Raw genomic sequence first — 27103 nt, forward strand, 5'->3', positions numbered from 1 at the left:
GTGCTCGGTGAGATTCTTAGAAAATATCAGAATGTCATCCAAATATACCACTACACTTAGGTATAGCATATCCCGAAAGACTTCATTAATGAATCCCTGGAAGACGGCTGGGGCGTTGCTGAGGCCAAACGGCATTACCAGATACTCGTAATGCCCGTCCCTGGTATTGAAGGCCGTCTTCCATTCGTCCCCCTGTCGGATACGTATCAAATTATAAGCTCCCCTTAGATCGAGCTTGGTGAAAACTCGGGCTCCTCGAACTCTATCAAAAAGCTCAGTGATGAGCGGCAAAGGATACTTATTCTTAATGGTGACATCATTTAGACCACGATAGTCAATACACGGTCTCAGCCCTCCGTCCTTCTTCTTCACAAAAAAGAAACCCGCCCCCGTCGGGGAGGTAGAGGGACGGATGAATCCTTTCTGCGGACTAGACTTGATATAGTCTGACATAGCTTGGATCTCGGGTAATGATAGGGGATAAGTGCGACCCCGAGGTGGCATTTTCCCCGGAATGAGCTCAATGGGGCAGTCCCAGGGTCTATGCGGTGGTAACTGGTCAGCCGCCTGTTCCGAGAATACGTCTGAAAACTCCCGATAGGCCTCCGGAATGAGCCCTTCATCTGACTTGGAAGATACACGGAGCGGGTAGACAGGAGTGAGACAATTTGAATGACAAAATGGACTCCAAGATGTTATTTGCGTTGAACTCCAGTCGACATGAGGGTTGTGAAGTTTAAGCCAAGGAAGGCCAAGAACCAGATTGTGGGGCATCTCCCGAATCACTAAGAACTCCAGGTTTTCTTGATGCAGAGCTCCCACTTGCAGCTTGATTGGTACTGTACAACTTGAAATCAGACCGTTAGAAATTTGGGTACCATTAATAGCAGTCAACGTAATAGGTCGTTCGACCGACCGTAACTGAAAACCCAGATTCTGGGGACAGGAAAGGGAAATAAAATTCCCTGCAGCCCCTGAGACTAGCAGAGCCTTAACGGGCTTGGCTATTGACCCAGAAAACAGAGACACGGAGAGTAAACAGTCCACTGACGGAGAAGATTTAGAAGAAACCCCTAGCTCGACTCCTCCGGAACAAGCTAGGACTGCCCGTTTCCCGGGCGAGACTTGCAAAACTTGAGAAAATGATCCGCGGCTCCACAGTAGAGGCAGAGTCTACCCTCACGACGACGCTGACGTTCTTCTGGAGACAGCCGAGATCGATTAATCTGCATGGGCTCGTCAGGACTCGGAATAACCGTTTGTTGGACGGAAAAGATCGGACCCTTGATCGATCTGACCGACTACGTTCGCCCCCTCGTTCCTGCATGCGAAGATCCACCTTTACACAGAGCGAGATCAACTGTTCTAAGGAATCAGGCAAATCTCTAGTGATCAACTCGTCCTTTAGACGATCGGAGAGTCCGTTCCAAAAGGCAGCCCGGAGGGCATCATTATTCCAGCGCAGTTCTGATGCTATGGTCTGAAAGTTAATCACATACTGTCCCACTGAACGAGAGCCTTGTCGGACACGGAGCAAGTCTGCAGAGGCAGCGGTCATCCTGCCGGGCTCATCAAAGATCCTCCGGAATGACGTAATAAAATTGGTGTAACTGGAAACCAGTGGATCAGATCGCTCCCAATCCAACGCTGAACCCTCGAGCATAGAAATAATGTATGCCACCTTAGACCAATCCGTAGGGAAGTTATGTGAAAGGAGTTCAAAATGTACCTCGCACTGATTGAGAAAACCACGGCAACTCTTTGGATTCCCATTATAGCGAGAAGGAGTAGGGAGCTGAAGGCGTGATCTGGTTCCGGAGAAGGATGGAGCATTACTAGCGCTAACCACTGGAGCGGGTACTGGAACTGGGTCCGGCACTACTGAAGCCAGAGAAGTCTGAATTTGATCCAGCCGGCCAGATAATTCCTGGAGATAATGCATCACCTGGCCCTGTGCTGCTTCCTGACTTTGAACTCGGGAAACCAAGTCATGGATGGTACTTGCCTCTGGGCTCCGATCCCCTGGGTCCATGAGGCCTGAGTATACTGTCACTGACCTAGGTTGGGGGTGTTGTGAACTCGGGGGTTCTTCCGATGGTAGGAAAGAGGAACCACAGTTGGGTCGGAACAGGGATGGCCTGATATAGATATTCCTCATACAGGACTCTGACAGTAAGGCTTGATGAAATTATTGAAGAACTTTATTACAGGAAGAGGACAACACAATGTCACATAACAGGGAAGGAACGTATGGAGAAATGTCCAGGAAGTACTTGTGAGTGATGGTGAAAGATACTGGTGACTGAAGAACTCGTGAGTAATGGTTTTAAAGACACTGATGATTTGAAGAACTTGAGAGCGGTGGTTAAAGACACTGATGACTTGAAGAACTTGAGAGCAGTGGTTAAAGACACTGATGATTTGAAGAACTTGAGAGCGGTGGTTAAAGACACTGATGAGTTGAAGAACTTGAGAGCGGTGGTTAAAGACACTGAGGATTTGGAGAACTTGAGAGCGGTGGTTAAAGACACTGATGATTTGTATAACTTGAGAGCGGTGATTAAAGACACTGATGATTTGTAGAACTTGAGAGCAGTGATTAAAGACACTGAAGATTTATATAACTTGAGAACGATGGCTAAAGACACTGAGGATTTGTATAACTTGAGAGCGATGGTTAGAGACACTGGCAACTTGCAAAACTTGAGAGCGGTGTTTAAAGACACTGGTAACTTGAAAAACTTGAGAGCTGTGTTTAAAGACACTGGTAACTTGCAAAACTTGAGAGCGGTGTTTAACCTGCAGCCCACGCTGACTCCAAGAAGCACTGATGACTGGAGCGCAGAGGAACCCAGCAGCAGCTGGGAACGCTGGAAGCTGTGCAGCAACTGACACCTGGAAATGCCGAAGACACTGGGGTATTACTGCAGAGAGATTCGCCGGGAACAAGAGCACTGGCATCCACTTCAGGGGAAAAGACGATACTCAGGCGCCGAGGCTCTGCCCGGCGTCTGACTTTGAATCTCCCGCCTCCGCAGGATTGGCGGAACAGTCTGATGACGTCACCTGTTCACCGCCCACATGATGCCGGGTGTCATGGCGGCGCCCATGCCCCGGGGAACCGCCAGGAGCCGCGCCAGCCAAACGCCGGAGCCCGAGGACCACCGAATGCGGAGACCGTAACACCGACCAGCAAGCACGCAGGGGTAAGCGCGGTGAACGCCGCCTCTGGCGTGTGACAATATGTGTATATGGCACCACTGGGGATATTGAGTAAGGGGCACCACTGGGGGGCATATGTGTATCTGGCATTACTGGGGGCATATGTGTAAGGGGCACTAGACACAGAATGAAGGGAGATGAAGTCTAATAGACACAGAGTGCATGGGGCAGGCTGAGAGGCAGTGTGCAGGGTGGGAGGCTGAGAGGCACAGAGTGAAAGGGGAGACTGAGAGATACAAAGAGATGCGGATTGAAAGAGATGCGTGACAGGGAGACGCAGGCGGGAGAGGAATGTGGATGAGAGACAACGCTGGGAGGGGATGATGGTGGGGGTGAAAGACACCGCAGGGAGGGGAGGAGATGGTGTGGCTGGGAGGTGAGGGTGTGACTGAGAGACACAGGGAGGAGATGAGGGTGTGGCTTAGAGACACGGGGTGGGAGATGACACGAGTCTAGTTGAACCTCTGTTGCATGATGATCTTAATACACAAAAAAGCATCTTCTGGACCATGTAATTTCCTACATGAATAGTGATTAATGATAGAAGATGCTCTCTCCTCCCATGGAGGACATTTCTTCAGATGTTCCCCGTTGTGAGAAACCATCATATACTGTAAGTAAGGTGCATATGGAATGGAAAGGAATGCTCCCAGAGTAATGAGAAACAGATGGTGTGTCATGTTGACACGCTCACATGTGCAGTGGCCACGCCCCTTGTGGTATGTGATTTATATTGCTTTGAGTGCCAATAGACTGTGATAGACACGCCCAATAGGCGGTGCTAGACCCGCTCAGTAGGTGGTGCTAAACACCCCCCTCCGACGGTGCACTCCCTAATAAAATGTTCTGCGCACACCTACTGTATGATTGTATACTATTGTCTATGTTCGGGTTCTTTCAAACAGGGAACCCTGTGAAATAAGGTAGCCTGTCTAAATTTCTTACCTCAAATCTACTTATTTATATAGCACAGGAGGAGAGTTTTTATTGTTTATTTATATATACATATATATATATATATATATATACATACACACACACACTGCGGTGTGTACAGTACATATGGATATATGTATGCATTTTGTAGACGTCGGTGAGATTTATCAGTCCTTGGAGAGAGAAAGAGTGGAGAGAAATAAAGTACCAACCAATCAGCTTCTGTCATTTTACATGCTGTGCTAGAAAAATGACAGAAGCTGCTTAGTTGCTCTGAGCAACATCTCCACTTTATCACTTTATCTGTCTCCAAAATTTGATAAATATCCCCTGTGGTGCCATCATGTTTGTGCTGTCAGCTGCTAGTACTCTGTACTCATATATATAGCAACAGTTGCTATGGCTGTAACTGATGTGAGGCCAGACCATGGTAACTTAGAATGTAGTCTGTGTAATGTAGCTCCTATATTGCTGTCTAAATGATAGTAACTGTGCTACTAAACTTAAAGATATATACAGAGAACCTGAGCCATCTTGAAAGCACGTGTAATTGCATGAATTATCACACACATTACGTGCGATTCAAGGTATAGCTATTTGAACTGGAAATATCCTACATCTGTACCAGAATAAAGACATGCAGGAAGCGTTCACAGAAATGCAGTTTGGTGCACTGTGAGTGCAGTTTTAAGCTGGGTACACATTAAACGATAATGTGTACCCAGCAAGAATAACTTACGCGGCGGGGGTTGTCGGCATTGGCAAGTGCATACACACTTGCCGATGCCGGCAGTGATGGAGCACCAATGGAGCACCGAGGGAGCGGGGCCATGCTGCTGCATCACTAATGACATCCCCCAATTGAGCTACATGTAAAGATGATGGGGGATGTCGCTAGTGACCCGCGAGAGAGCGCATTGCTAGAAATGTTGCGGGTACATACTAGGAAGACTTGAACAATTTGCTCTAATGACTCATCCATATTAGGCAAATCACTCAAATTTTCAGCTAATGTGTACCCAGCTTTAGACACACTAAGGGGCTTATTCTGAGTTAGACTACATCTTTATTTTAGAGATGTGCAGGTTCAAATTTGGCATTTCTGAGTAGTTCCAAGCCCAGGCTTACGTTTTCCCACCAGGCTGGGATTGAAAATGAGACAAAATGTCATCTCCCTCAGCGTTGCATCTCACATGTTGTGGATTCTATAAAAGTCTTCCCTCACGGTTTGAGCACCATTTCACTCAGGACGCCAGAGGGATCGGGTGTGGGCAGGGCCGGTGCAAGGTAATTTGGCACCCTAGGCAAAACTTATGTCGCCCCCCATCCTTGTCCCCCCACTCGCACACCCTTAGGTGAAAAAGTGTGGAGGTGATAGATCTTTGTCAGGGTTCAGCTCCACCTCACTATACTGGCACTGCGCGGTGACCTGTGATTGTCCAGCCGGTTGGTTTGTTCCTGTGTATGGTCAGTGAATGTGGGGACGTGTGGGGGAGCGGTAGTGTATCTGCAGAGTGCAGTGTGCACAGTGGGCGCTGCTGCTGTCTCGGCTTCCAGGCGCATCGCAGGCGACCATGGTGGACAGTGTGTACCAGACCCGCTCCCTGGGGGTGGCGGTTGAGGGGCTCTCGGATCACTATGCAGATGTCCGAGCAGCTCTGGTCTGGCATTACTACATCGGTGAAACAAAGTCGCACCAATGAGTATTGCTTGTGGATCTTGTCCCTGCTGCAGAGGCATGGCTGCCAGACCATGCTGGATGTCGCCTGTGGCACAGGGTTAGCTCAGTGGGGAAGTGTGACTTGTATCCAGGGGAGAGGACGGCTTCCCCATCACTGCTACAGACTGATAGTCCGGACCATCTGTACAGTGTACACACTAGTGATAGCCCGATCCCATAACACACAGGGCTGTCGCTAATATCAATGATCGTCCAATCACACTGATAGCATGGTCCATCCTATAACACAGTGATTTTCAACCATTTTCAACTCGCGGCACACCGAACAGGATTTTTAAATTGCCAAGGCACACCATCAGTTTCCCACAACCACTACGGGGGGAAGGGTCAACACACATTGGCCTAAACAGGAACAAAACACATATTGGCCCCCTCAGCAATTGCAGCACACATTGGCTCCCACAGTAGTTGCAGAAAATATTGGCCCCCATGGTAATTGCAGCACATAATGGCCCCCCACTGTAATTGCAGGACACATTGGCCCGCATGTTAAATGCAGAACATACTGGCCCCCACATTAGTTACACCACACATTGGCCACCACAGTAACAATAAATAAAAATTTACAGGAACCTACTGTACTTGAGTAGGTTAGTTCTGTAGCTGTGGAGGAGGCAGGAGCGAGGACACAGGAGCAGCCGTTGCAGCCAGCGGTGAGGAGAGAGGACACAGGAGCAGCACTTGGCCGGCAGGTGACGTGGAGGAGCACTTTGGCGGGCAGGTGGCGTGGAGGAGCACTTGGGCGGGCAGGTGGCGTGGAGGAGCACTTGGGCGGGCAGGTGGCGTGGAGGAGCACTTGGGCGGGCAGGTGACGTGGAGGAGCACGCTGAGTCACGCTGCTGCTCCATACAGGTCACGGGCCAGGCTGCGTCTGGGCTACCCGGAAGAGCCCAGCACCGCCCGAGCCCGACATTGGACATTATGGTTTCAAGTGAGGCAGCGGCAGGGTTATGCAGCGGCAGCGGGCATCTCTGGCGGCACATCTCAGAACCGCTCGTGCCGCAGCACAGCGGTTGAAAAACGCTGCTATAACATAATGAGCGGTCACGCATTTCTCTTCACTGCCACTAGGTACAAAATGCTCTGTTTCTGGACTTCCCTCTTAATTTATGATTTCCATCACCTGTGCTTAACTAGTTAAATGATAAGAAAGCTGTTTCTTCACAGGTGATGGCAATAATAAATTAAGAGGGAAGTCCAGAAACAGAGCATTTTGTACCTAGTGGGGCGGGTCATGTTGGAGGGTATATATATATATATATATATATATATATATATATGGTGCATACATCGGCGCCACTCTCGGCGCATAAAGGAAGAAGGTAGACACAGCTGGGTGTGATCTTTTTTTTTTTGTGATCAACGTTTCAATGTCTATTATAACATTTCCATCAGGATAAGTGCTTACCGTTACAAACTCACCTAAATACCCGTCTCTGTAGTCCACGGCGCAAAAGTCCCGACACGCTCCGTTCCGTTCAAACTTGACGTCATCACAGTGCGCTGGCTACGGCGTCATGGAGTACCCGGACTGGAGCACCTCTATTACAATAAAACAAACAGTATATAATAAACAAAGCGCAAAGTGATTGTACAAGATCCGTGCTGCATAGTAATATTTGCGTTACTACCCCACAACGTCATCAAATATAATACTATTGCACTAAAGGCAGAAAGAAGTAACAAACAAAACAAGCTCTATCGCAGAGCTACTTATGTCTACGTTCTTCTTTTATGCGCCGAGAGTGCCGCCGATGTATGCACCTTATCTAAGGAACCGGCTTTTCCCGTCTTCCTCGGAGGGCACCGGTCACCAAACCACTTAACCATACAGGACAACGGAGTGCCGTAAAACAGCTTACTATATATATATATATATATATATATATATATATATATATATATATAACAAGAATTACTCTCCCACTGCGCTATTTCAAATAAAACACTAAAATTAATTAATTATATGGCTGCCTGTAACCTCTAAGTTCCCTGTTAGGAGGAACTAAATGTGTGAAAATATGAAACGAAATAGAGGAGATGGCGCCAAGGGAGTTATATCAACGCCCTACCTAAAAACGGACCCTTACAGTACTCTCCGGATAAATTACGTCAGATAACAAATACTAACATAAAAATTTATTAAAACAACATATAAACCCGACACAAATGTTCATAAGTATACAGAGTTGATACATTTACATTTGTCGCACAATTTGAACAATCAGTTTGTAGTGATGAGGAAAAAGCATAGATATATCACTACGATTTCCTCCTTCTCCTTATTGTAGATTCGGAGGTAACATCAGATAATAGATAGATAAATAACCCAACGCGTTTCGTCTTGTTCCAAGACTTCATCAGGGGTAAAATCTACAATTGTAGAATAATAAGTCAAAACAAATTCATAGCAATAAGCATCTTACACTCACATATAACATGACATATTGGTATCAAAAGAACATGACATAGCAACATGAAAAGGAAAACAGAATAAATAACATGAAGAAAGAGGAAAAAAGAGAACCAAAAAGCACAGGTTGTGAAAAACATACCTCTTCATTTCAGAACATATTGTCAGCACATAAAAGGTCATTCAAAGATGTATGAACAACGTTTCAATATTTCAATGGGACTTGATTGATACAGCGAGGACCATACCTAATTAAAAAACGTTTAATAACCTTTATTAATTAAAGGACACTTTTTGTTCAATTAGGCAGAGATTGGGATTAATCCAATGGAATGGCACATACCTCATATATCATCAGCTTGAGTCTGACATTCAGATATTCGAATATGGGGAAGATTCATATGTGTATAGAATCTAACTGGTTCGCAAGCATAAGGAACCTAATAAATTGATTAATTGGGTATTAATTATAAGAACACCTACGAGTTCATAAATAGACCCCTATCTTATTTTGACACCCATAATTATAAAAATTCTGGTATCATTAATGTCTGATCACTAATGAACAGATCTCATGACTAACCCGTGTGGTTTCTATATATGATACAGAACAAAGCCACAGAATTGGCTATAACAAACACCAATGTTACCACTATACAACGATCCTCTACTAAATGATCTGATTATAACCAGCCATTTATTCATATTTGGAAAACCCAGGACTAATTGTATTAACCATCAGTATAGTGAACCCACATGATATGTTTATTAGGGAAACCCATCCTTTATGGACGGTATCACTGATCTATGATCGAATAATTCAAAGAAATTACTCAAAGTGCTACCCACAGGGGGTGTAGTTCATTAGTGCCAATCATTAAAGAAATCTCTATAATATAGCACATACCTCGTCGGTCAGCAGCTTGAACCTGACACTCAGAGACTCAGGAGTGAAGGCAATTCAAATGGGTATAATGTCTAACCAATTTAGAACACGTGGTAGACCTGGTAAATTAATTGGGTTGATATCAATTAGACCATCTATTAAAGTACCAGTATGGTACAAAGAGTTCCCACCCCATGGAGAAACAAATACTCCTTTCACTTAGTAAGGGGAAGATCTATTAACTATAAAAATTATATAAGTGAGTGTATAACTCATACAACTTAGTTTCATATTCATGAATAAATCTGTCATATTTATATAGTGAATATATATATAATTAGTGCATATCATATACTCTTTGAAAAATTACATTTATAAATGATTAGTGGTTAACCAGTCAATAAAATACATATAGTTGGCACAAAGTGTATACTAATAAATGGGACCACTTTCAAAGTTGATAATATACTATTGTAAAATCAAAAACAAAACCTTACCCTCCAGTAGTGCAGTGCTGACAGCCAAGTCTCTGTATAATGAGGCATTGGACCTGATAACCACCCTTTATAAAGGGAAAAGTGATTACATCACTTCCCTTGCAAAGTGATTGGTGCTCTATATATATGTGCTCCATTTACTATATTAGAATGGAGATTACTTAACCAAAAGTGCATAGATTTATAATTTTCAAATAATCAAACTAAGTGTATTAACGGTATTATTATGAGAATAACTCCTTAGGAGGAAATACCTAATTGATTAATATTACCCATAATGCTTTTCACTGTCTCTCTGGTTACTATTTAGGGAAACCAAACCTGGCTAAATGCCAGGAATGATGTTGGACACACCCCATCTCATTTAACTCAGTTTCATGTCCTACATATTAGACTGATCCCCTGTGGGTAATTCCCCTTGATCGTATTGCATGACGCTGGAGCGATAATAAATAAATAAATAAAAAAATAAAAGAAAGAAAATAAATAAATGTAAAATTAAAATAAAAATAAAAATAAAAATATAAAAATTAAAAATAAAAATGGAAATAAAAACAAAAAAACAAAAAATAAATAAATAAAAAATATATAATAATAATAAAAATAAATAATAATAAAAAAATATTTATAAAAAAATATTAAAAAAAATAAAAAAATAAATAAATAATAAAAAATACAAAAATAAATAAATAAATAAAAAAAATAAAAAAAATATATATATAAAATATAACAATAAAAATAAAAAATATATATATAGAAATAAACATAAACCTAAAAATAAGAATATTGATGAAAAAATGATAAATAATAAACGAAGAAATAAATAAATATAATAAAAGTAATAATAAGTTATAAACAAATATGTCTGATCTTTATATAAATAAATGAAGTCCTTTATGGTTAAACATGTACATGAGTGTATATATACTGGAAACGTGATGTATGTATGAAAAAAATGAATGAGATGAAGAGTTATCAACTTGAAAATGGCCCCACTTGTACACGTCTGTATGTCAAGTGGTAAAATTTAATAACCAATGATAAATACACCGGGGAAATCTTATGATTTTTAAAGATCTGACATTCAATTCCTCTACGTGCACATGATATATAATGAAACTGCGTTACATTAGTATGAAAATTCAGTACTGGCCATTAACTACTCTGACAATATCTCCATCTCTACACACTAGATACACTTTATCTACATCAAAGGAATGCTATCATATCGATATTCTCATTCAACCCTTTCGGTATAAGAGTATTTAAAGTATAAATCCAGAAAGATTCCCTTCGAGCAAGCTGGAGGTCCCTATCTCCTCCCCTCTTATCTTCGGGTACATGTTCCACCACATTAAATGTTAAGCCCTGAATTTCGGACCTATGTTTTTCCTGGAAGTGCCTGGGGAGGCTATGATTCTGGACCTTATTCTTGATGTTTCGTAAGTGTTCCTGTATTCTAATTTTGAGACACCTCTTTGTTTTACCAATATAAGAGAGTTTGCAACTGCAATCTATCTTATAGATGACGTAATTGGTATTGCACGTAACAATGGACTTTAGTCTAAAACCCCTTTTAGTCTCATCTTTCCAGCAGAAACTCTTTTTGTCGATGAAGCGGCAACAATTGCACTTATTGCAGGGAAACAGCTCTGCTCTCTTCATGAGTGGGTGTTGGTTGGAATTATCATCTTTTTTCCGATGTTCTGTCTGTAATTGACTAGGAGCAAGGATACTTTTAAGGTTCTTAGATCTCCTAAAGACAATACTTGGTCTACTGGGTAGATGAGGCCCTAAAACTGGATCTTTAAGTAAAAGGTGCCAGTGTTTATTCATAATACGTTTGATAGTTCTGTTTTCTTGATTGAACTGTGTTACAAATGGTCTCTCTCCCCGGTGTCCATCCTGTATATGATCTCTCGTCATAAAGAGGCTGTTCCTGTCAATTTCGGAATTTATTTATTTATTTTTTATTATTTTTTAATATTTTTTTATAAATATTTTTTTATTATTATTTATTTTTATTATTATTATTTATTTTTTATTTATTTATTTTTGTTTTTTTATTTTTATTTCCATTTTTATTTTTATTTTTATATTTTTATTTTAATTTTACATTTATTTATTTATTTTCTTTCTTTTATTTTTTTATTTATTTATTTATTATCGCGTCATGCAATACGATCAAGGGGAATTACCCACAGGGGATCAGTCTAATATGTAGGACATGAAACTGAGTTAAATGAGATGGGGTGTGTCCAACATCATTCCTGGCATTTAGCCAGGTTTGGTTTCCCTAAATAGTAACCAGAGAGACAGTGAAAAGCATTATGGGTAATATTAATCAATTAGGTATTTCCTCCTAAGGAGTTATTCTCATAATAATACCGTTAATACACTTAGTTTGATTATTTGAAAATTATAAATCTATGCACTTTTGGTTAAGTAATCTCCATTCTAATATAGTAAATGGAGCACATATATATAGAGCACCAATCACTTTGCAAGGGAAGTGATGTAATCACTTTTCCCTTTATAAAGGGTGGTTATCAGGTCCAATGCCTCATTATACAGAGACTTGGCTGTCAGCACTGCACTACTGGAGGGTAAGGTTTTGTTTTTGATTTTACAATAGTATATTATCAACTTTGAAAGTGGTCCCATTTATTAGTATACACTTTGTGCCAACTATATGTATTTTATTGACTGGTTAACCACTAATCATTTATAAATGTAATTTTTTAAAGAATATATGATATGCACTAATTATATATATATATTCACTATATAAATATGACAGATTTATTCATGAATATGAAACTAAGTTGTATGAGTTATACACTCACTTATATAATTTTTATAGTTAATAGATCTTCCCCTTACTAAGTGAAAGGAGTATTTGTTTCTCCATGGGGTGGGAACTCTTTGTACCATACTGGTACTTTAATAGATGGTCTAATTGATATCAACCCAATTAATTTACCAGGTCTACCACGTGTTCTAAATTGGTTAGACATTATACCCATTTGAATTGCCTTCACTCCTGAGTCTCTGAGTGTCAGGTTCTAGCTGCTGACCGACGAGGTATGTGCTATATTATAGAGATTTCTTTAATGATTGGCACTAATGAACTACACCCCCTGTGGGTAGCACTTTGAGTAATTTCTTTGAATTATTCGATCATAGATCAGTGATACCGTCCATAAAGGATGGGTTTCTCTAATAAACATATCATGTGGGTTCACTATACTGATGGTTAATACAATTAGTCCTGGGTTTTCCAAATATGAATAAATGGCTGGTTATAATCAGATCATTTAGTAGAGGATCGTTGTATAGTGGTAACATTGGTGTTTGTTATAGCCAATTCTGTGGCTTTGTTCTGTATCATATATAGAAACCACACGGGTTAGTCATGAGATCTGTTCATTAGTGATCAGACATTAATGATACCAGAATTTTTATAATTATGGGTGTCAAAATAAGATAGGGGTCTATTTATGAACTCGTAGGTGTTCTTATAATTAATACCCAATTAATCAATTTATTAGGTTCCTTATGCTTGCGAACCAGTTAGATTCTATACACATATGAATCTTCCCCATATTCGAATATCTGAATGTCAGACTCAAGCTGATGATATATGAGGTATGTGCCATTCCATTGGATTAATCCCAATCTCTGCCTAATTGAACAAAAAGTGTCCTTTAATTAATAAAGGTTATTAAACGTTTTTTAATTAGGTATGATCCTCGCTGTATCAATCAAGTCCCATTGAAATATTGAAACGTTGTTCATACATCTTTGAATGACCTTTTATGTGCTGACAATATGTTCTGAAATGAAGAGGTATGTTTTTCACAACCTGTGCTTTTTGGTTCTCTTTTTTCCTCTTTCTTCATGTTATTTATTCTGTTTTCCTCCTCATGTTGCTATGTCATGTTCTTTTGATACCAATATGTCATGTTATATGTGAGTGTAAGATGCTTATTGCTATGTATTTGTTTTGACTTATTATTCTACAATTGTAGATTTTACCCCTGATGAAGTCTTGGAACAAGACGAAACGCGTTGGTTTATTTATCTATCTATTATCTGATGTTACCTCCGAATCTACAATAAGGAGAAGGAGGAAATCGTAGTGATATATCTACGCTTTTTCCTCATCACTACAAACTGATTGTTCAAATTGTGCGACAAATGTAAATGTATCAACTCTGTATACTTATGAACATTTGTGTCGGGTTTATATGTTGTTTTAATAAATTTTTATGTTAGTATTTGTTATCTGACGTAATTTATCCGGAGAGTACTGTAAGGGTCCGTTTTTAGGTAGGGCGTTGATATAACTCCCTTGGCGCCATCTCCTCTATTTCGTTATATATATATTTTTTTTTGCCAAGTAACTTCATTAAAGCCAAATGAGGTTAGTAAGCAGCCCCAGTATATTACAATACCCCACCACACAAAATAATCTACACAACACCCCAGAAAAAAATACTACACCCCTCTACCCATCTCACCCCCCACATAATATATTAGTATACAACCCTCTACAATACATTATTACACGCCCCCAATCTACCTCCCCTACCAGTTAATATAAATATACAACCACACAGATATATTACACCCCTCAACCTATTCCTCTCCCCAGATAATAGATCTATAAACCCGCTGATAAATTACTATACCCCCCAAACACCTCACCCCCCAGATACATTACACCCCTCAACCCACCTCACCCCCCAAGCAATATAAGTGTACACCCTCCACTTCACCCACATAACATAAATAAGTACACAGCCCCCGTCAGGTACTTACCTCTGTTTGCAGCATTGCAGGAGGCTCTGTGTTCCCTCACACATCAGCTGCTACAACATCCAGACAAGGACCCAGGAAGTACAGGCCATGCAGTGCAGGAGGTGGCTGGGACTCCTTAATACAGGCTAGGAAATGGGACCTTCTGCCTGCAGCGGACACCATTCTGTGCACAGCAGGAGAGAGGGTAGGGGGGGAAGGAGGGGGGGTAAACTTGGGACAGGCTGTGTGTAGAGCAGGAGAGAGGGAGGGTGGACTAACTGTGCAGAGCAGGAGAGGGGGAGGGATAGGTTGTGCAGAGAAGAAGGGAGGGAGGGGGAGGGACAGGCTGTGTGCAGAGCAGCAGAGGGGGTGGACTTGCTCTGCAGAGCAGGAGAGGGAGGGACCCTGGACAGGCTGTGTGCAGAGTAGGAGAGAGGGAGGGCTAACTTGCTGATCAGAGCAGGAGGGGGGGGACTCGAGTCGGGACATGCTGTGTGCAGAGCAGGAGAGAGGACTTGCTGTACAGACTGCAGAGCTGAAGCAGGGATTGAGGAAGGGGGCGGGGAGAGGGAACATCACTCATCGCCTGCAGGGGAGGACAGATCGTGCGCTGTGCAGAGGTAGAGCCTCTGTCAAATGTGGAGCAGTGCGGCGCCTGGCCAGTAGAAGCAGGGGATGAGGAGATCTGAAGGGCCGATCACATACCCCTGCCGCCAGACCACTGTGTTTTTATTTTCACACAGGGGGACAACGCCAATATAAAGAGAAGCAGGGGAGGTAAGTGGAGTGATCGTGCTCCCTGTGCTCTTCTCCAGCCGGAACGCCTCCTTCTTCTTTGGGGCCTGTTGCATATTGTAATCAATGAGCGTGACTCATAACTAATACTGCTGATGCCATTGGTGGCTACTGGCCGCCCCTTCAGGTCCCCCGCCCATAGGCAGCTGCCTAAAGCTGCCTAATGGTAGCGCCGGCCCTGGGTGTGGGACTGGTGGTTGCAGCAGTGTGTCTGTGTCAGTGAAGGGATTTGGGCTGCTGCAGCACTACTGTGACTGTCAGACTTTCAGTGAAGGGCATCATTGCTGTGACTGTGTCATTGAAGGGCTGTGGGTTGCAGCACTCTGGGGCACTGTGTTGAGTGTTTTGAACAGGCACCATTTAAAAAAAAATTAAACGGTCAAAAAATAATGTTCATTAGTTGCTAGCGATTCAATATTACTAGAAGCACTGTGAGTTGAGATGGATCAGTCAATATGAGAGCAGGAGCAGCAACCCAGTACTAGTGATGCTGCTGCTGCCAGTCATGATAGTACTTCAGCATCCACTAAAGGTGGTCTAGGGACACAAGGTTTAAGAAAGAGCACCTGAAATCGAAATATTTCACAATGTTAAAGAAAGCATCACTTCTAATAATAAAGAGAATGTTTACTACCAAAAAACGTAAATCTTCCAGCATGTCATACCATAGCCAGATTAATTAAGGAAGGGAATGGAGGGGGGCGGTGTAGGGCATACTGTAATCCCCTGGCCAGAGCACACTGACATCACTATTTTCCCTTTTAAGCAGCAGCAGAACCAGACAGCCAGATTGTGAGCAGCAGGGGCAGAACTACCATTAGTGCAGCTGAGGACCAAGGGACCCACTGCAGCCCAGACTAGCACTGATTTATCCTCTGGCTCCAAGACCATTTGGGGCAATGTCAGATAAATGGCCCAGTGCAGAGAACAGGGTGGGCACAACTGCCAGAAGGACCTGCCCCTTATTTTAGGTAGGCAGTACTGACCTTGTGTGTGCCAGACTGACAGAGGAGTCCTGCCACCTATCAGTATTGATGATCACAGCCACTTATTGCTAGAGATAAGCGGGTTCAGTTCTCAGAGAACCGAACCCTACCAGACTGTGCCTTCCGAGCTCGGATCCAAGTCAGGCTCGTGTTTTCCCGCCTGACTCGGAAACCCGAACGCGGCAAAATGTCATCATCCCGCTGTCGGATTCTCGCGGGATTTGGATTCCATATAAAGAGCCGCACTTCACGGCCATTTTCACCCCAGTCTCGGAGAGTGTAGTGAGAGGAAAGGAAGTGTCTCTGTCCTCCAGTGTCTGGGTGCGGGCGGGAAAGTGGGGTGGATAGTCTTGTGCTGGGTTGTGCTGCTCGGTCCAGTTCAGTGTAGTCAGTGTATTGTGCTGCATCAGTCCAGCCAGTCAAAGTGTTGGTGTCATCTCCTGCCAGTGTAGCTGTATAAAGTGGTGCTGTTTTGTGCTGTTCAGTCCAGTGTAGTCAGTGTATTGTGCTGCATCAGACCCGCCAGTCACAGTGTTGGTGTTCTCTGCTGCCATATATCCAATGTTGCTGTATAAAGTATTGTTGTGTTGTGCTGCATCAGACCAGTGGTAGTGTCCTGTCTCATCAGTCATTCCAGTGAAGATATACGCTGCTGCTATATGTCCAGTGCTGCCGTATAATAATAATAACAACAACCACAAGTCCCTTACAGTCTTGTTGTGTTGTGCTGCATCAGACCAGTGGTAGTGTCCTGTCTCATCAGTCATTCCAGTGACGATATACGCTGCTGCAATATGTCCAGTGCTGCCGTATAATAATAATAACAACAACCACAAGTCCCTTACAGTCTTGTTGTGTTGTGCTACATCAGACCAGTGGTAGTGTCCTGTCTCATCAGTCATTCCAGTGACAATATACGCTGCTGCTATATGTCCACTGCTGCTGTATAATAATAATAACAACAAAAACCACAAGTGCCTTACACTATTGTTGTGTTGTGCTGCATCAGACCAGTGGTAGTGTCCTGTCTCATCAGTCATTCCAGTGATGATATACGCTGCTGCTATATGTCCACTGCTGCCGTAAAAGAATAATAACAGCAACCACAAGTCTCTTACAGTATTGTTGTGTTGTGCTGCATCAGACCAGTGGTAGTGTCCTGTCTCATCAGTCATTCCAGTGACGATATATGCTGCTGCTATATGTCCACTGCTGCCGTAAAAGAATAATAACAGCAACCACAAGTCTCTTACAGTATTGTTGTGTTGTGCTGCATCAGACCAGTGGTAGTGTCCTGTCTCATCAGTTATTCCAGTGACAATATATAATCGGCTGCTATATGTCCACTGCTGCCGTATAATCATAACAACAACCACAAGACCCTTACAGTCTTGTTGTGTTGTGCTGCATCAGACCAGTGGTAGTGTCCTGTCTCATCAGTCATTCCAGTGACGATATACGCTGCTGCTATATGTCCAGTGCTGCCGTATAATAATAATAACAACAACAACCACAAGTCTCTTACAGTATTGTTGTGTTGTGCTGCATCAGACCAGTGGTAGTGTCCTGTCTCATCAGTCATTCCAGTGACGATATATGCTGCTGCTATATGTCCACTACTGCTGTATAATAATAATAACAACAACCACAAGTGCCATACACTATTGTTGTGTTGTGCTGCATCAGACAAGTGGTAGTGTCCTGTCTCATCAGTCATTCCAGTGACAATATACGCTGCTGATATATGTCCACTGCTGCCGTATAAGAATAATAACAACAACAACCACAAGTCTCTTACAGTATTGTTGTGTTGTGCTGCATCAGACCAGTGGTAGTGTCCTGTCTCATCAGTCATTCCAGTGACGATATACACTGCTGCTATATGTCCACTACTGCTGCTGTATAACAACAACAACAACAACAACAACAACAACAACAACCACAAGTGCATTACACTATTGTTGTGTTGTGCTGCATCAGACCAGTGGTAGTGTCCTGTCTCATCAGTCATTCCAGTGATAATATAAGCTGCTGCTATATGTCCACTGCTGCCGTATAAGAATAATAACAACAACCACAAGTCTCTTACAGTATTGTTGTGTTGTGCTGCATCAGACCAGTGGTAGTATCCTGTCTCATCAGTCATTCCAGTGACGATATACACTGCTGATATATGTCCACTGCTGCTGTATAATAATAACAACAACCACAAGTCTCTTACAGTCTTGTTGTGTTGTGCTGCATCAGACCAGTGGTAGTGTCCTGTCTCATCAGTCATTCCAGTGACGATATACGCTGCTGCTATATGTCCACTGCTGCTGTATAATAATAATAACAACAAAAACCACAAGTGCCTTACACTATTGTTGTGTTGTGCTGCATCAGACCAGTGGTAGTGTCCTGTCTCATCAGTCATTCCAGTGATGATATACGCTGCTGCTATATGTCCACTGCTGCCGTATTAGAATAATAACAACAACCACAAGGCTCTTACAGTATTGTTGTGTTGTGCTGCATCAGACCAGTGGTAGTGTCCTGTCTCATCAGTCATTCCAGTGACGATATACACTGCTGCTATATGTCCACTACTGCCGTAAAAGAATAACAGCAACCACAAGTCTCTTACAGTATTGTTGTGTTGTGCTGCATCAGACCAGTGTTAGTGTCCTGTCTCATCAGTCATTCCAGTGACGATATACGCTGCTGCTATATGTCCACTGCTGCTGTATAATAATAATAACAACCACAAGTGCCTTACACTATTGTTGTGTTGTGCTGCATCAGACCAGTGGTAGTGTCCTGTCTCATCGGTCATTCCAGTGACAATATATACGCTGCTGCTATATGTCCACTGCTGCCGTATAATCATAACAACAACCACAAGTCCCTTACACTATTGTTGTGTTGTGCTGCATCAGACCAGTGGTAGTGTCCTGTCTCATCAGTCATTCCAGTGACAATATACGCTGCTGATATATGTCCACTGCTGCCGTATAAGAATAATAACAACAACAACCACAAGTCTCTTACAGTATTGTTGTGTTGTGCTGCATCAGACCAGTGGTAGTGTCCTGTCTCATCAGTCATTCCAGTGATAATATAAGCTGCTGCTATATGTCCACTGCTGCCGTATAAGAATAATAACAACAACCACAAGTCTCTTACAGTATTGTTGTGTTGTGCTGCATCAGACCAGTGGTAGTATCCTGTCTCATCAGTCATTCCAGTGACGATATACACTGCTGATATATGTCCACTGCTGCTGTATAATAATAATAATAATAACAACCACAAGTCTCTTACAGTCTTGTTGTGTTGTGCTGCATCAGACCAGTGGAAGTGTCCTGTCTCATCAGTCATTCCAGTGACGATATACGCTGCTGCTATATGTCCACTGCTGCTGTATAATAATAATAACAACAACAAAAACCACAAGTGCCTTACACTATTGTTGTGTTGTGCTGCATCAGACCAGTGGTAGTGTCCTGTCTCATCAGTCATTCCAGTGACAATATATGCTGCTGCTATATGTCCACTGCTGCCGTAAAAGAATAATAACAGCAACCACAAGTCTCTTACAGTATTGTTGTGTTGTGCTGCATCAGACCAGTGTTAGTGTCCTGTCTCATCAGTCATTCCAGTGACGATATACGCTGCTGCTATATGTCCACTGCTGCTGTATAATAATAATAACAACCACAAGTGCCTTACACTATTGTTGTGTTGTGCTGCATCAGACCAGTGGTAGTGTCCTGTCTCATCGGTCATTCCAGTGACAATATATACGCTGCTGCTATATGTCCACTGCTGCCGTATAATCATAACAACAACCACAAGTCCCTTACAGTCTTGTTGTGCTGCATCAGACCAGTGGTAGTGTCCTGTCTCATCAGTCATTCCAGTGACGATATACGCTGCTGCTATATGTCCACTGCTGCAGTATAATAATAATAACAACAACAACAACAACAACAACCACAAGTCTCTTACAGTATTGTTGTGTTGTGCTGCATCAGACCAGTGGTAGTGTCCTGTCTCATCAGTCATTCCAGTGACGATATATGCTGCTGCTATATGTCCACTGCTGCTGTATAATAATAATAACAACCACAAGTGCCATACACTATTGTTGTGTTGTGCTGCATCAGACCAGTGGTAGTGTCCTGTCTCATCAGTCATTCCAGTGACGATATACGCTGCTGCTATATGTCCACTACTGCTGCTGTATAATAATAATAATAACAACAACAACAACCACAAGTTTCTTACACTATTGTTGTGTTGTGCTGCATCAGACCAGTGGTAGTGTCCTGTCTCATCAGTCATTCCAGTGATGATATACGCTGCTGCTATATGTCCACTGCTGCCGTATAAGAATAATAACAACAACCACAAGTCTCTTACAGTATTGTTGTGTTGTGCTGCATCAGACCAGTGGTAGTGTCCTGTCTCATCAGTCATTCCAGTGACGATATACGCTGATGCTATATGTCCACTGCTGCTGTATAATAATAATAATAACAACAACTACAAGTCTCTTACAGTCTTGTTGTGTTGTGCTGCATCAGACCAGTGGTAGTGTCCTGTCTCATCAGTCATTCCAGTGACGATATACGCTGCTGCTATATGTCCACTGCTGCTGTATAATAATAATAACAACAACCACAAGTCTCTTACAGTATTGTTGTGTTGTGCTGCATCAGACCAGTGGTAGTGTCCTGTCTCATCAGTCATTCCAGTGACGATATATGCTGCTGCTATATGTCCACTGCTGCTGTATAATAATAATAATAATAATAATAATAATAATAACAACAACCACAAGGCCCTTACAGTAATGTTGTGTTGTACTGCATCAGACCAGTGGTAGTGTCCTGTCTCATCAGTCATTCCAGTGATGATATACACTGCTGCTATATGTCCACTGCTGCCGTATAAGAATAATAACAACAACCACAAGTCTCTTACAGTGTTGTTGTGTTGTGCTGCATCAGACCAGTGGTAGTGTCCTGTCTCATCAGTCATTCCAGTGACGATATATGCTGCTGCTATATGTCCACTGCTGCTGTATAATAATAATAATAATAATAATAACAACAACCACAAGGCCCTTACAGTAATGTTGTGTTGTACTGCATCAGACCAGTGGTAGTGTCCTGTCTCATCAGTCATTCCAGTGACGATATACACTGCTGCTATATGTACACTGCTGCCGTATAATAATCATAACTACAACCACAAGTCCCTTACAGTCTTGTTGGGTTGTGCTGCATCAGACCAGTGGTAGTGTCCTGTCTCATCAGACATTCCAGTGACAATATACGCTGCTGCTATATGTCCACTGCTGCCGTATAATATTAGTTACAACAACAACCACAAGTCTCTTACAGTATTGTTGTGTTGTGCTGCATCAGACCAGTGGTAGTGTCCTGTCTCATCAGTCATTACAGTCATTCCTGTGCCGCATATTGGCCCTCATTCCGAGTTGATCGGTCGCAAGGCGAATTTAGCAGAGTTACACACGCTAAGCCGCCGCCTACTGGGAGTGAATCTTAGCTTCTTAAAATTGCGACCGATGTATTCGCAATATTGCGATTACTAACTACTTAGCAGTTTCAGAGTAGCTCCAGACTTACTCTGCCTGTGCGATCAGTTCAGTGCTTGTCGTTCCTGGTTGACGTCACAAACACACCCAGCGTTCGCCCAGGCACTCCCACCGTTTCTCCGGCCACTCCTGCGTTTTTTCCGGAAACGGTAGCGTTTTCAGCCACACGCCCCTGAAACGCCGTGTTTCCGCCCAGTAACACCCATTTCCTGTCAATCACATTACGATCGCCGGAGCGAAGAAAAAGCCGTGAGTAAAAATACTTTCTTCATAGTAAAGTTACTTGGCGCAGTCGCAGTGCGAACTTTGCGCATGCGTACTAAGCGGATTTTCACTGCGATGCGATGAAAAAGAACGAGCGAACAACTCGGAATGAGGGCCATTGTCTCATATAACTCCCTAAAAATAATGGAAAACAAACATTTTGAGGATAAAATAGGAAAAGATCAGGAAGAACCACTTCCTCCTAGTGCTGAAGCTGCTGCCACTAGCCATGACATAGACGATGAAATGCCATCAACGACGTCTGCCAAAGCCGATGCCCAATGTGATAGTAAAGGCCATGTAAAATCCAAAAAGCCAAAGTTCAGTAAAAAGAACCAAAAACAGAAATTTAAATCATCTGACGAGAAACATAAACTTGCCGATATGCCATTTACGACACGGAGTTGCAAGGAACGGCTGAGGCCCTGGCCTGTGTTTATGGCTAGTGGTTCAGCTTTATATGACGATGGAAGCCCTCATCCTTCAGCTAGAAAAATTAAAAGAGTTAAGCTGGAAAGAGCAAAGAAAAGAACAGTGCATTCTGAGATGGTATCACAAATCCCCAAGGAGAGTCCAAGTGTGTCGGCGGTTGCGATGCCTGACCTTCCCAACACTGGATGGGAAGAAGTGGCTCCTTCCACCATTTGCACGCCCCCTGCAAGTGCTGGAAGGAGCACCCACAGTCCAGTTCCTGATATTCAAATTGAAGATATTACTGTTGAAGTACACCAGGATAAGGATATGGGTGTTGCTGGCGCTGAGGAGGAAGTTGACGATGAGGATTCTGATGGTGACGTGGTTTGTTTAAGTCAGGCACCGGGGGAGACACCTGTTGTCCTTGGGACGAAGAAGCCCATTGTGATGCCTGGGCAAACTACCAAAAAAGCCACCTCTTCGGTGTGGAATTATTTCTTCACAAATCCGGACACAGGTGTCAAGCCGTGTGTTGCCTCTGTCAATCTGTAATAAGTAGGGGTAAGGATGTTAACCACCTAGGAACATCCTCCCTTATACATCACCTGCTGCGCATTCATTAGAAGTCAGTGTCAAGTTGTGAAACTTTGGGTAAGAGCGTAAGCAGTCCACTGACACTTAAATCCATTCTTTCACCTATAGCCAAGCTCCTACAAGCCACACCACCAACTCCCTCAATGGGGGTCATTCCGAGTTGTTCGCTCACTAGCTACTGTTAGCAGAAATGCAAAACACAAAGCTGCCGCCCTCTGGGAGTGTATCTTAGCATAGCAGAATTCCTAACGAAAGATTAGCAATTGCTAATGAAAGATTAGCAATTCTGCTATAAGTATTTCCTTGCAGTTTCTGAGTAGCTGCAGACCTACTCCTAGATTGCGATCACCTCAGTCCATTTAGTTCCTGGTTTGACGTCACAAACACGCCCAACGTCCATCCAGCCACTCCTCCATTTCTCCAGCCACTCCTGCGTTTTTACCTGGCACGCCTGCATTTTTTAGCACACTCCCTGAAAATGGCCAGTTTCCGCCCAGAAACACCCACTTCCCGTCAATCACACTACGATCAGCAGAGCGATTGAAAAGCTGTGTTCGCCCTTGAGTAAATTAGCATAGTTTTGTGTAAAATGGCTTAGTGCGTGCGCCCTGCTGCGCATGCGCAGAACTGCTGGATTTTAGCCTATTAGCAATTTTGCTAAAAATAGCAGCGAGCGAACAACTCGGAATGACCACCCATGTCAACTTCATCCTCAGTCAGGAACATCTGTAGTCCTGCAGGCCATGTCACTGTCAAGACTGAGGAGTCCTCTCCTAACCGGGATTCCTCTGTAGGATCCTTGAGTGGTACGCCTGCTGTGGCTGCCGCTGCTGTTATTGCTGCTGGGAGTCGATCGTAATTCCAGAGGGGAAGTCGGAAGACCACTTGTACTACTTCCAGTAAGCAAATGACTGTCCAACAGTCCTTTGTGAGGAAGATGAAATATGACAGCAGTCATCCTTTTGCAAAGCAGATTACTGAGGCCTTGACAGCTATGTTGGTGTTAGAGGTGCATCCGGTATCCACCATTAGTTCAGTGGGACTTAGAGAATTGTTTGAGGTACTGTGTCCCCGGTATGAAATCCCATCTAGGTTCCACTTCTCTAGGCAGGCGATACCAAGAATGTACACAGACGTCAGAAAAAGAGTCACCAGAGTCCTACAAAATGCGATTGTATCCAGTGTCTACTTAACCACGGATATGTGGACAAGTGGAACAGGGCAGACTAAGAACTATATGACTGTAACAGCCCACTGGGTAGATGTACGGCCTCCCACAGCAAGAACAGCAGCGGCACCAGTAGCAGCATCTTGAAAACGGCAACACGTTCCTAGGCAGGCTACGCTATGTATCACCGCTTTCCATAAAAGGCACACAGCTGACAACCTCCTACAGAAACTGAGGAACATCATCGCAGAATGGATTACCCCAATTGGACTCTCCTGGGGATTTGTGATATCGGACAACGTCACCAATATTGTGCGTGTATTACAACTGGGCAAATACCAGCACATCCCATGTTTTGCACATACAATTAATTTGGTGATTCAGAATTTTTTAAAAAATGAGAGGGGTGTGCAGGAGATGCTGTTGGTGGCCCGAAAAATTGCAGGCTACTTTCGGCATTCTGCCACTGCGTGCCAAAGACTGGAGCGCCAGCAAACACTCCTGAACCTGCCCCGCCATCAACTGAAGCAAGAGGTGGTAACAAGGTGGAATTCAACACTCTATATGCTTCAGAGGATGGAGGAGCAGCAACAGCCATTCAAACCTATACATCCACCTATAGGCAAAGGAGGGGTAATGCACCTGACTCAAGCGCAGTGGAGAATGATTTCTGTCTTGTGAAAGTTTCTCCAACCTTTCGAACTTGCCACATTTAAAGTCAGTTCAGACACTGCCAGCTTGAGTCAGGTCACTCCCCTCATCAGGCTTTTGCAGAAGCAGCTGGAGAAATTGAAGGAGGAGCAAAGACGGAGCGATGCCGCAAAGTATGTGGGACTTGTGGATGGAGCCCTTCATTTGCTTTGCCAGGATTCAAGGGTGGTCAATCTGTTGAAATCAGAGCACTACATTTTGGCCACTGTGCTCGATACTAGGTTTAAAGCCTACGTTGTATCTCTCTTTCCAGAAGACAGAAGTGTGCAGAGGTGCCCCCCCTCCAATGTGTACTCCGAAAGAGTGTTTAGTGCAGCCAGTAACCTTGTCAATGATCGGCATAGGAGGTTACTTCCACTAAATGTGGAGAAGATGATGTTCATCAAAATGAATTATAAATTCTTCCGGGAAGACCTTTATCAGCAATTGCCTCCAGAAAGTACCTGTGATGGTGGATTCCAGTGGGGACGAATGAATGCTCTGTGAGGAGGATGTACACAGTGAAAGGGGTGAGGAATCGGATGATGATGATGTCGACATCTTGCCTCTGTAGAGCAAGTTTGTGGAAGGAGTGATTGATTGCTTCTTTTTTGGTGGGGGCCCAAACAAACCAGTCATTTCAGCCACGGTCATGTGGCAGACCCTGTCGCCGAAATTATGGGTTTGTTAAAGTGTGCATGTCCTGTTTATACAACATAAGGGTGGGTGGGAGGGCCCAAGGACAATTCCATCTTGCACCTCCTTTTTCTTCTTTGCATCATGTGCTGTTTGGGGACTAGTTTTTTGTAAGTGCCATCCTGTCTGTAACTGCAGTGCCACTCCTAGATGGGCCAGGTGTTTGTGCTGCACACTTGTGTAGCTTAGCTTAGTCATACAGCTACCTCATTGCACCTCTTTTTCTTCTTTGCATCATGTGCAGTTTGGGGAATATTTTTTAAATCTGCTATCCTGTCTACCACTGCAGTGCCACTCCTAGATGGGCCAGGTGTTTGTGCCGCACACTTGTGTCGCTTATCTTAGTCATACCGCCACCTCGGTGCAACTTTTAGGCCTAAAAACAATATTGTGAGGTGTGAGGTGTTCAGAATAGACTGGAAATGAGTGGAAATGACTGTCATTGAGGTTAAGAATACCATAGGAGCAAAATTACCCCCAAATTCTGTGATTTTAGCTGTTTTTATGTATTTTTCAAAAATCATCCACATCCCAAACCAAAGCACGAATGAGTGGTTTTGGCAAAACCAAGCCAAAACCAAAACAGGAAAGTGGAAACAGAACCAAAACACGAAAAGTGCCCACTGCACATCTCTACTTATCTAATTAACAGACAGCTGTACATTTTTTCTGATCCATTGCTGTCTGTGAATTAAAGGCTGCTCACACCAGGTATAACTGACACTGTCAGAGCCCTCCTTACAGAGTGCCAAACTAAGGAAAGCACAAAGGGCAAGGGCCCCTGTCACAAACAGAGCAGAGGCTGATGTGTTCCTGCCCTCAAAAAAGGTAAATGCCCCCTGTCCTCCACCCCAAGCAGGATGTTGTGCCTGTACACTGTCACCCACTGCCTCTCTCGGTCACCCACTCACAAGTTCCACCACTGGCAAGTATGCAGTGCATGCAGTGCATGCAGAGACACAGGAGTATTAGGTTTCATGAGCTACCGGTTGAGCTTTCCGACCAGAGCAGAGATACAATAGGAGAGTGGAGAGAGCTGTAAGTGACACAGGGATCCCAGCTTCTCTTCTTCCCCATCTGGGTGTCTGAGTCCTGTGTAATCTGTTATCTAATGGGAGTCTAGAGAGAGACACACACACAATCCCCTGAGTCCTGTTCCAGTGTGCAAGTAGCACAGAGGCTCCTGCTTTCTTGCATGTGACAAGATAAATTATAGATTTTTTTTCTATGTGTATTTTAAAGTTAAATTGTCTTTGTTCCACTATAAGAACTTTTTATAAAATAGTTGTCTTTCAATTAGAGGAGGCTATAAGCAGTACCCAGGCAATATTAAACTATTAGTTTAAATCTAATATACACTATTGGTTTAACTTTAATATACACAATCCATACA

At 43.2% G+C, this 27103-nt stretch overlaps 1 protein-coding gene and 1 long non-coding RNA gene across 2 annotated transcripts in view; both read left to right on the forward strand.

The window, feature by feature from the left end:
- Nucleotides 1-27103, forward strand: part of GRM8 (glutamate metabotropic receptor 8) — a 1527000-nt gene that overhangs the window by 39208 nt on the left and 1460689 nt on the right. The gene's annotated exons all lie outside the window — the stretch shown is intronic.
- LOC134935364 (uncharacterized) lies at nt 12486-13975 on the forward strand. Its single transcript, XR_010180091.1, has 4 exons — nt 12486-12779; nt 13247-13343; nt 13439-13544; nt 13727-13975. It is a non-coding gene; the product is annotated as an uncharacterized LOC134935364 (long non-coding RNA).

Source organism: Pseudophryne corroboree, chromosome 6 (assembly GCF_028390025.1).
Source record: "Pseudophryne corroboree isolate aPseCor3 chromosome 6, aPseCor3.hap2, whole genome shotgun sequence".
Classification (NCBI taxonomy): Eukaryota; Metazoa; Chordata; class Amphibia; order Anura; family Myobatrachidae; genus Pseudophryne; species Pseudophryne corroboree.